Source organism: Hibiscus syriacus, unplaced genomic scaffold (genome assembly GCF_006381635.1).
Source record: "Hibiscus syriacus cultivar Baekdansim isolate YM2019G1 unplaced genomic scaffold, ASM638163v2 tig00111213_pilon, whole genome shotgun sequence".
In the NCBI taxonomy this organism is placed as follows: Eukaryota; Viridiplantae; Streptophyta; class Magnoliopsida; order Malvales; family Malvaceae; genus Hibiscus; species Hibiscus syriacus.
Window position 1 is genome coordinate 2,673,373 of NW_024063022.1, and position 11,842 is coordinate 2,685,214.

General features: G+C 35.3%; 1 long non-coding RNA gene across 1 annotated transcript; it reads left to right on the top strand.

The window, feature by feature from the left end:
* Positions 1 to 524: 524 nt before the first annotated feature.
* On the top strand, positions 525 to 5,006 carry LOC120156163. Its single transcript, XR_005519039.1, has 3 exons — positions 525 to 620; positions 718 to 747; positions 4,947 to 5,006. It is a non-coding gene; the product is annotated as an uncharacterized LOC120156163 (long non-coding RNA).
* The last annotated feature ends 6,836 nt before the right edge of the window (positions 5,007 to 11,842 follow it).

Consider the following 11,842-nt stretch of genomic DNA (forward strand, 5'->3'; position numbering starts at 1 on the left):
ACAGTTTTTATTTGATTACAATGTACTATAGCAAATAAGAAGAAGACAGTTGTATAACTAATTCTCTAACAATCTCCTTGCAGCTGGATATTTTCCTCCTTTGGGTTGTTAACTAGATCCACGTCTGAGCCCATCTCTTCTGCCCAACTCTTCTTCTGCTGCCACTCCAGGTAATTTCCTTCAGCCCTCTCATTAGAGATTGAAATCCCTAATTCCCTTATCTCTTTTCTCTCAATCCCTAATTCCTCGTCCATTTCCCCCCAATTCCCTCGCTTCAATTCTAATCTCCTCATCCTGATCTTCTCTTGCAATCGTGACAATACCCCCTCTATCAGCAGATCCTTGTCCCCAAGGATCAAATTTAGGAAATTGGGCACGCAAGACTGTATAATCTTCCCAGTTATCGTTTTCAGCACTTAAATTCGTCCAACGAACCAATAATTGAGTAACAGCACGGTTATCTCGTTTGACAATTCGTTTGCTTAAAATTTTCTCAGGAAATACTTTCAGAGTTCCATCATCTATTACCTGAGGAGGGTCTGCTGAAGCCACTGTCTTCTCTCCCAGTTTCCGCTTCAAGAGATTGACATGGAAAACAGGGTGTATTTGAGCAGTTTCTGGTAAGTCCAATTTATAAGCAACCTCACCAATCTTTTCGAGAATTTTGTAAGGGCCATAAAAACGGGCTTCTAACTTCAAGTTTTTTCTGATTGCCAGGGAAGTCTGCCGATATGGTTGCAGTTTCAGGTACACTTCTTCTCCCACATCAAATGTTCTTTCACTACGATTTTTATCAGCTTGCTGTTTCATACGGTTCTGTGCTTGCTGTAACTGGTCTCTAACAATTTGCCTGATCTGCTCTCTGTCTTGTAATAATGTCTGAACAGTGTTGACATTAGATTCAGAACACCATAACATTGTAGGAGGTTTATATCCATAGAGTGCCTCAAAAGGGGTAATTTTAAGTGTTGTATGATAGTTTGTATTGTACCACCATTCAGCATGAGGTAACCATCTTGCCCATTGAGTAGGTTTTAGGAAACACAAACCCCTTAAGTACTGCTCAAGACATTGATTCACTCTCTCAGTTTGACTATCCGTCTCAGGATGGTAAGTTGTGCTAAAGAGTGTGCTGGTTCCCAACTGCTTCATTAGTTCTTTCCAAAAAAGATTAGTGAAGGTCTTGTCACGATCTGAAATAGCCATCTTAGGCTGACCATGAAGCTTATAAACTTGATCTAAATATAATTTAGCTACTTCCATCACAGTGTAGGGATGAGAAAGTGCTAAAAAATGAGCATATTTAGTCAGTTTATCCACTACTGCTAAAATGCAATTCTTATGCAAAGAATTAGGTAAACCTCCAATAAAATCCATAGTTATCACCTCCCATGCTTGTTTAGGAATTGGTTGTAGCAGCCCAGGTTTAGCCACATGCTCCACCTTAGTGCGTTGGCAGACTTCACATTTCTGTACATAATTAGAGACCATGCTTTTAAGTTTAGGCCAACAAAAATAAGATTTCACCTGCTAGTATGTAGCCTGAATACCCGAATGCCTTCCATGAGAAGAATCATGTAAAATCTGTAGTATCTTCAATCGTAAATCACCGGACTGTCCCACATAAACTCTATTTTTGTAACGCAACACCCCTTTTGAATACTTCCAATTTGGAACACTAGCAGTGTTAATAGTTACTGCTTGAATGTAGTCTTTAGCATCATCATCATTTTCATAGCTTTGTTCAATGTCCTTAACCCAAGTCGGAATTATAATCATGGCACCCATCTTTTGACACTCACCGACCTGCACAAATTGTCTTGACAAAGCATCAGCCACAACATTAGTACGCCCTTTTCTATATTGAATTGTGTAGTCCAAACCCAACAATTTAGTCAATCCTTTCTTCTAAATTGTTGTCGTGAGTTTCTGCTCTAACAAATACTTTAAAGGCTCGTGGTCTGTTTTAATGATAAACGGACCACACTCAAGATAATGTCACCATTTCGAAACTATCAAAAGAATAGCCAAATATTCATTCTCATAGATAGAAAGGTCCATGTTTTTAGGGCTTAAAGCTTTGCTAAGGTAGGCCAAAGAACGACCTCCTTGGGATAAAACAGCCCCAATACCTTCTGAGCTTGCATCAGTTTCTAAACAAAATTCTTTAGTGAAATTAGGAAGAGCCAAAACTGGAGCCTTACACATTACTTCCTTCAATTGATTAAAGGTTGTCAATGCTGTAGGAGTCCATGTAAAACCTTCCTTTTTTAACATTATTGTAAGTGGTCGACTAATTACACCATAGCCTTTGATGAACCTTCTATAATAGTCTGTTAGCCCCAAAAATCCCCGAAGAGATTTTAAGTTTTAAGGAATTGGCCAATTTTTCATGGCTGCAATTTTTTATGGATCAGTGGAAACCCCTTGAGCATTAATATTATGGCCTAAATATTCCACTTGTAGTTGGCCAAAGTAACATTTACTCCTCTTAGCATATAGTTGATGTTGTGTCAATATTTCCAAAACTTTTCTCAAGTGTAGTGCATGAGCAGACAATGTAGTGCTGTACACTAATATATCATCAAAAAATACCAGAACAAACTTTCTCAAACAGGGAGTGAACAGATCATTCATAAGAGATTGAAATGTAGCAGGTGCATTAGTAAGACCAAAGGGCATTACCTTGAATTCAAAATGTCCATGATGAGTGCGAAAGGCAATTTTGTAGATGTCTGTAGGTTGAATTCGAATATGCCAGTACCAGACCTTAAGTCCAACTTAGAAAAATAGGCTGCTCCAGGTAATTCATCTAATAGTCCTCCACCACTAGAATTGGAAACTTATTTTTTATTGTCTGGTTTAATTGTCTATAATCGACGCAAAATCTCCAAGAATCATCCTTTTTCTTAACAAGTAAGCAAGGTGAGGCAAAAGGGCTCTTGCTTGCTTGAATGACAGAAGCTGCTAGCATATCAGAAATTTGTCTTTTCACCTCTGCTTTTTGATGATGTGGAAATCTGTAAGGCCGTAAATTGACCGGGGCTGCACCCGGTTTAAGTGTAATTGAATGGTCATGTACTCGTTTAGGAGGTAATCCTTTAGGTTCGTCAAAAACTCCTGCAAATTCTGCTAATAATGGTTGTAGCTCATGAGGTACCTGCTGCTCATCAGTTTCCATAGTTAGGAAATAAATTTCTCCCAATAAATCTGGATCCTTGGCAGTAATCTTTTGCATTTTGTCATTAGAAATTATTTTCATAAGGAATGGTGCTTGATGTCCTTGAATAGATAGTTGTTGTCCCTCCTTCTCAAAAGTAATAGTCATGGCATTAAAATCCATAAGGATTGGACTATATTTGCACATCCAATCAACTCCAAGAACCATATCACTGCCTCCTAGATTAAGTACCCGAAAATCATGAAAAAACTGATGGCCTTGCATAATCCAACATAACTGATTGCTCCTAGCTGAACTGAATAATTTCCATCCATTAGCAACTGTAATGGGTAGTGGTTGAGTTGAAACTAACTCAGTACCAGCTTTAGCCCACTTAGGAGTGATAAAGCTGTATGATGCCACAGTCAATAAGAATATTAAGAGGTTTGCCCTTGACCAAGCCTTGAATTCTAATTGTAGTATATTCAATGCTACCTGTGAGAGCATTGACTGAAATTTCCAGATTATCATCTTTATCATTTGAATCTCCCAAAACTTCATCTGTTATGACTGTGTCTTCCTGGTTATCCAATTCCTCCATAGCATTCAATTGTCTTTACTTGCATTGGTGGACTGGTTGAAATCGTTCACCACATTTGTAACACAAATTATTTAATCTGCGATACTCCAACAAATTGTTCTTGTTAGGAGGATTTGGTAGAACTTTCTGTGTTGTTGTAATAGCAGCAGGTTTGTTAAAATTTGTTTGGGTGGGAATCTTGAATTCTGTTTCTGTCTTTTGCTTTTAAACTCCATTGAAATCTCATATAATTTTGCCTGCCTACAAGCTTCAGTGACTTCTTTAGGGTTAAGAGCTTTGACCCTATGTTTCAACTCCTCCTTCAATCCACTTATGAAAATGGACACAAAAAATTCCTCCCCCAAGGTTGGATTTTGCATTAGAATGAAAGGTTTCAACTCTTCAAACCTCACTTCGTATTCTTCCACTGTTCCTTTTTAAATTAGCTTGCTAAATTCTTCTATGGCATCTGCATACTGCATATCACCAAATCGATGACATAAGTCTGCTTCGAACTAATGCCAATGTACTCGATTTTTTTGCATGATATAACCATCAAACCATGATTCAACTTTTCCCTCTAAATACATTACAGCTAACTCAACTCTTTGCTTATTAGGAATTCCAAAGAGATGAAAGAACTTATGACATTTTTGCACCCAACCCCTTGGATTAGTTCCATCAAAATTCTTTAGCTCTACTTTAGGCTTAGGAAGTATAAATCCAGTGTTTCCTACTGCCCCTCCCTGAACCATTTTGGCCCCCATTATTATCCTTTGTTTGATTTTCTATCCTCATATTTGATTGATCCATTTGTGACTCATAGGGTTTAGATTTGAGGATACCTGGTTCATCCATACTGTACGAGAATCTGGACTTATCATTAATCATTGTCACCGTCACCGGTTTCTTTCCATCAACCTTAGTTGGAGTAGGCGTAGCAATCTGCTCCTTTTCTGAGCTTGCCATGTCTTGCTCATTGTTCCTCCCCGTTAATATTCGTAGGACTTGTTCTATATAGGCTTGATTGGTGTTCATCTTCGATTCCAGATTGTTTAGACGGTTGTTTTGCTCCTCCCACCATTTTGGAGGTTTTGTTTCATCACTGACTTGTTCTACCCTTTTTTATAAATCTTCAATCTGCTGCTGAATGGCAGTAAGTTCAACCAACTCTGCCATAACTTGATTCTTTTTTTGTTTTCCCAGTTTGCTAATGCCAGGAAATTAGGCTCTGTATACCAATTGTTATGAACTGAGGAGAATAGAGAAGGAAAAATCGAAGGGATAAAGGTTTTAGAAGAAGAAAAGTAGAGAGATTTCAGAAATCAGAATTTCATTCATTCATCAGGTATCTTTCTCATTCCTTAGTACACAGTTTTTATTTGATTACAATGTACTATAGCAAATAAGAAGAGGACAGCTGTATAACTAATTCTCTAACAAACTCCTTGCAGCTGGATATTTTTCTCCTTTGGGCTGTTAACTGGATCCACGTCTGAGCCCATCTCCTCTGCCCAACTCTTCTTCTGCTACCACTCCAGGTAATTTCCTTCAGCCCTCTCATTAGAGATTGAAATCCCCTAATTCCCTTATCTCTTTTCTCTCAATCCCTAATTCCTCGTCCATTTCCCCCAATTCCCTCGCTTCAATTCTATTCTCCTCGTCCTGATCTTCTCTTGCAATCGTGACAAGATCAAAGCTTTAGAGTTGAACATGTGGTCCATAGTCTCCTTACCCCTTGGCGAGAAACCCATTGGCTACAAATGGGTGTATAAGGTCAAATATAAGTATGATGGAACAATTGAATGATATAAGGCTAATTTTGTGGTGAAAGGCTACAATAAAAAAGAGGGTATTGATTACAATGCTACTCTCTCCCCGATAGCTAAGTTAGTCACAATTAGACTTCTCTTTGCTTTGGCTTTTATTTTTCAGTGGCTTATTTATCAAATGAATGTTCATAACGCTTTTTTACATGGCGATTTAGCTGAGGAAGTGTATATGTCTCTTCCCGAGGGAGTCATTAGCCAGGGTGAATTCTTGAAGGGACTATTTGTAGCCAGGGGAGACTCTAGTTTGTAGGTTTCAAAAGTCTTAATTTGTATGGGTTAAAGGAAGCTTCTCGGCAGTGAAACTTGAAGTTAACTGAAACCTTGCTTTTGGGTGGATATCAAAAAAGTAAGCATTATTATTCGATGTTTACAAAGATGGAAGGGTCCAAAGTTATTACCATGATTGTATACGTAGATGACATATTAATAACTGGGAATCACGAGCAAATGGTACAAGAATTGAAAGTTTTTTTAGCTGCAAATTTAGAATGAAAGACTTGGGGGACCAAAAGTACTTGCTTGGGATAGAAGTCTTGAGGTCTAAAGAAGGGATTCTATTGAGTTAAAGAAAGTATGCACCAGCGTTGATTGAAGACACTGGTTTAGGAGGTGCACAACATGTTGTAACATCTTTAGAACAAAACAAAAAATTCACTACAACAGCCTATGGTAGTGATGGAAAGAAGAAAAATGATGACGAAATGTTAGAAGGCAAAACAACATTTTAAAGACTCATATGCAGATTAATTTACTTAACCCATATAAGGTTGGATATCGCCTATGCAGTACATCTTTTGAGTCAGTTTATGCATGGGCCAAAGCGTTCTCATCTTGAGGCAAGACTCAGACTGGTGAGATATATAAAGAGAAGTCCAGACAACGGAATCATGCTAAAGGCAACGAATGAATATAACTAAATGCTTTTTGCGATTTTGACTGGGCAGCTTGTCCCATGACAAGAATATCAATTTTTGGTTTTTGCATTAAATTGGAAGAGTCTTTGGTTTCTTGGAAGTCAAAGAAAAAAATATATAGTTGCTCGTTCCTCGACAAAGGCGAAGTATAGAAGTATGGCTTCTACAACAGTTGAGATTGTTTTGTTGCATAATTTATTGATTAAACTTGGTGTTAAAGATCTTAAAGCTGTCATGATGGTGTGATAGCAAGGCAGTCTTACAAATAGCAACAAATCTTGTATTTCACAAGCGAACTAAACACATTGAAATAGATTGCCACTTTGTGTGGGAGAAGATTCAAGGAGGGATTATACAGGCAAATCACATAAGCACAACCGATCAACTAGTAGACATTATGACGAAAGCATTGGGAAAGCAACAACATGAATATCTAATGTTTAATTTAAGGCTTAGATATGTTTTTAGCCCCAACTTGAGGGGAGTGTTGAGAATTAGCTAGCTTATTTAAAATTAATTCAGCTTGTTATTTTAAAGTTAGTTAATAGTTTGTTAGCTTCACAGTTTATCAGTTTATATATGTGTATGTACAGATTAATAATGAGATATTGAGAATGAAGTATTTCCTAGAATTTTTTTTTAATAATTTTAGCCTTTTGACTAATATTTTGAGCTTCCTATAAGTACGTCTTATGGCGAATGAATTCACTTATAGGCAATTTCTTAAAAGAAATTAGATTATTCTTGCAATGGTTGACCCATGAAGAGACTATGATATTTTAATATTATTGAACTGATTTTTTTTTTTTTTACATTTATTGATTTGAATGCGACTGAAAGGGATGGTGGTGGCGGTGGTTAGACTTCAAGTATCCTCTAAGGTGGTGAGGTGGTTTTAATTTAGGAATGGCTATTTTATATGGATTCAAAAAGTTTCGACTGATTTAATACTGTCGAATCAATTTTTTATTTTGAGATTTTAGGTTTAAGTTGGGTTGTGTCTGATTCTTTTAGGGTGTATAGGGTTAAATCGAGTTTAGAGCGAAAAACTTCAACTGAACCTAATATAATATTATAATTATCTTTTATATATTTATGAATAATTATAATAATAATAATATTTTTATTTTTTTAGCTAAATTCTTATTTTATTTAATAAAAATAATTATATATATATATATATATTGAGTTGAGTTTGATACAAATTTTAACTTAAAATATTAAATCATATTTTAAATTGAATGAAAACTTTTATTAACTCCAATCATATTATCATTATAAACTTTAACATTCAAATCAAATTTAAGGGGACTAAATATTCAATCTTACCATACCTATTATTTGATGGTGCTGTGCATCACCAAAAGATATTAGGAGAGCCGACGTGACTTTTGAGGACTTCGTGGTGCTATTTAGCTATTAGTCAAAAGATTGAATTTTAGTTATGGTTTTAGTTTCTCTATTACGTTGAAAGTTAAGATTTAATTCTTCTATTTTAATTTGACAAAACTCCATCCTCTATTTTTTTTTTGTTCATATAATGTAAGATTACCAGTGGAAATGTAAGATTATCAGGGAATAAGATTATTGAGAATGTTGTATTTTGTGTTTGGTTGGCTTAGCGGGAATGTAAGATTACCGTGTTTGGTTAAAGGAATAAAAGATTATTGGAATGTATATTTGACCAAATTGTCCTTATTATATATTTGTTTTTTAACAAGTTGGAAAATATTTATATATTTTCTTTAAAAAATTTAAATTCATAAAATTTATATAATTTTTTTACAAAATTAAAAATATAAAAAGGTTTAATAAAAGGGTAAATTTTTATTTTAACCCCTGAACTTCATATAAAATTTTAATTATAGATTTTTTTTTGTAAATCTAAAATAGTTTAAGGATAAATTTGTAATTTAACCTTCGTAGAATTTTTTATTATTCAATGACAGAATAATAATATTTTTGAAAGAAAAAAATTTAAGGGCATTTTAGTCCAAAACACTGGTAATCCAACAATACCTAAGGAAAGGGAGGTAATGACATTTCCGATAATATACCCAAAAAATCCACTATTGGTAATCTTACATTACCAGGAATGGGATTTCCGGGCTAACCAAACGGGAGAATGTGGATTCCATTCCCATGGGAATCACATATTTCCCTATCTAAATGCCCCCTAAAAGTGTCTATGTGAAAGTTTTCTTAAAACAATATTAAGCATAAGATTAATATATATTTTTTATTGGACGGAGGTAGTATAAAACTTGTATTGTTTTTTATATCAATTATAGTAAAACCCTCTGTGCTAGGTTTCTCTCCCTTTTGGCTAGTATTCTTTCTGCCATCTCTGGTAGTTTTTCTGAGTTATTTCAGGTTTCTAGTCTTGCTAGGATTCGTTTTGGTGCATATTTGGGTTTGTTTTGAGGAGTCTTAGTGGGTGAGATCAAGCTGGATTTGGAGGACTTACAATTGGGAGAGGAGGAGGAAGACGCCTTCACCCTCATGCCACTAAGCAATACAACTCCAATCTCTTTAGAAAATTATTTCATGGGCAGATTTCTCTCGACAGGATTGGTAAATTTTCAGGCCATGCGTGTTACATTGGTGAACGTCTGGCGTCTAATAAGGAGTCTAACTGTTATGAAATTGGGTGATAGTCAATACTTGTTTCGACGATTTCACGAAGTGGATTTGCATCGATTGGAATTTGAGGGTCCATGGTACTTTAATTCCACAGTTTGATCTTACATCGATTATAACAGGGGGACGATCAAATGTTATTACCTCTTGATCGGGTTAACTTTTGGGTTATTGTCAATGATCTTCCGGTGGGTTACATATCAAAACAGGTTGCGAAGCAGTTCGTGAACTTTATTAGTACATCTGTTGAGTTTGATGCAAGTGTGGTCTCTCTGGGTTATCGTGGGTCTATCCGAATTAGAGTGGAAATTGACATTCACAAGCCTTAGAAAATGAAGAAAAAGCTCACTCTATATTCAATTGGCTAGAATCCGTTACTTGAATGAAACTAGATCTTGCGGAATCATATTGAATATTTGACGATATATTCCGTACCTTTCTAAAAAAATCGATCCTTGTTTACCAACCATACATTGTCTAACCAAATCCAATTCTCTCTCGATATGTTCCTCAAAAAATCCGATTTGTGCGGATTCTTCCCCCAACTAACGAAGAGATCTTGGCGGAATTGCCACATATAAAATTGAGCACAATTTTGCAAAGAAATAGCCCACTTATTTTCCTCTAATACCTAGGCTTCAAAGACTTTTTATGTCTTCAAAGACTTTTTATGTCTTCAAAGACTACAGAGTCTATAAGGTGGCATCATGATGGGCGAACTGTTGATGGATTATTAAGGCATACTGCAGATTGTTTAGCTTGGAAGTCATTTGACGAAAAATCTCCATGTTTTGTTAGAGATCCCCGAAATGTCATGCTCGATCTTGCATCTGATGGGTTTAATCCTTTTAAAATCATGAGTACATATAATACTTGGCCTGTTGTGCTTGTTCCCTACAATTTGCCTCTGTGGATTTGCATGAAACAATCATCCTTTATCTTATCAATGATAATCCTTGGTGAGAAAGGTCCCGAAAATGATATTGACATCTATTTTGCAGCCTCTTATTGAAGATTTGAAACAATTATTGGTGGGTGTCGAAACATATGATGTGTTGAAGAATGCGAACTTTAATTTACATGTAACTATATTGTGGACTATTAATGATTTCCCTGCTTATGCAAATCTATATGGTTGGAGTACCAAAGGTCATTATGGTTGTCCTTGTTGTGTTGCGCAAACATGTTCAAAGTGGTTTTATAATGGAAAAAATTCTCTTACAAGGGACATCTTCGGTGGTTAGGTGAAAATCACAGATTCATATATAAAAAAAATTGTTTGATGGTATTGAAAAGTTTAGAAAAGCTTCTGAACAAACAATCAGGTTTGATATCTTGTCAATGTTGAAACATATCAAGTTCACTTATGGAAAGATGAATCAACCACCAAATACACGATCAAAGAAAAAGGCAAAACAAGTTTATGATTGTGATGCTGAACAATAGAGTGATGATGAGTCTGATGGATAAGATGATCCAAATGAGGTGGATTTGTAGAAAAAGAGAAGTATTTTCTTTGAGTTACCATATTGGAAGGATCTCATTTTAAGACATAGTCTTGATGTCATGCACATTGAGAAGAATGTTTGTGAGAATATTATTAGGACCATTCTCAATGTCGATAGTAACTCTAAAGATAATCAAAAGAGTCGACTTGACTTAGTTAACATCAGAATTCAGTCTGATCTTCATCCTCAATTACTTCCTTATGAAAAATCTTTGTTATCGCATTCTATTTTTTGCAATGTTGAAGAAAGAAAAAGAAGTTTTTTGCATGGTGTTGAAGGATATAAAAGTCTCAAATGGTTATGCATCAAATATATCTCGATGTGTCAGTGTTAAAGATCGAAGACTTCATTCTCTAAAGTCACATGATTATCATATATTGATGCAAGATTTACTGATATTTGTTTTTCATGGTTGCATGTTGAATAAGGTGATGTCTTGTATAATTGAACTTTCTAATATAATGAAAGCTATTTGTGGAAAGTTCTGATGGTTGAAGAGCTTGAGAAAATGCAAGATCGAGTCGTCTTTACTTTATGCAATCTGGAGAAGATATTTTCACCTTCATTCTTCACAATTATGGTGCATTTGCTAGTTCATTTCCCTCATGAAGCTAAAGTTGGTGGACCAGTTTTCTATCGGTGGATGTATCCTATAGAAAGATTCTAATTGACTTATATGTATTCAATCAATATTGAACATATCTTTTAATGAAAACCATTAATATAATGTTTTGTTTCGTGTCTAGGTTTTTGTGCATGTTGAAGTCTTATTGTCGTAATAAGCGTTATCCAGAAGGATCAATTGTTGAAGGGTATTTGGCAGAGGATTGTATGACTTTTTTCTGTAGATATTTGGAAGATGTTGAAACAAGATTGAATAGACCAAATAGAAATGAAGTGTCCAATATTTCATACTTAGTTGAGACATATTTGTTTGGAAGTTATGGTGAACCACTCGACAAAGTTGAAATTGCACAGTTAGATGAGAAGTCTTGGGTACAAGCACACCAATATGTTCTTTTCCATCACGATTCATTAGATCCTTTATGCACGTAAGTTTAACAATAAAAATCCAAATGTACTTTCTCGTGAACTTTCATATTTCTCATTTTTTTAACCACATAATTTTCTTTATAGTGAGTTTAAAGAAGTCTTAAGATCTCAGTCACCCTTCAGAAGAATACATCAGTAACACATTCCAAAGTTAT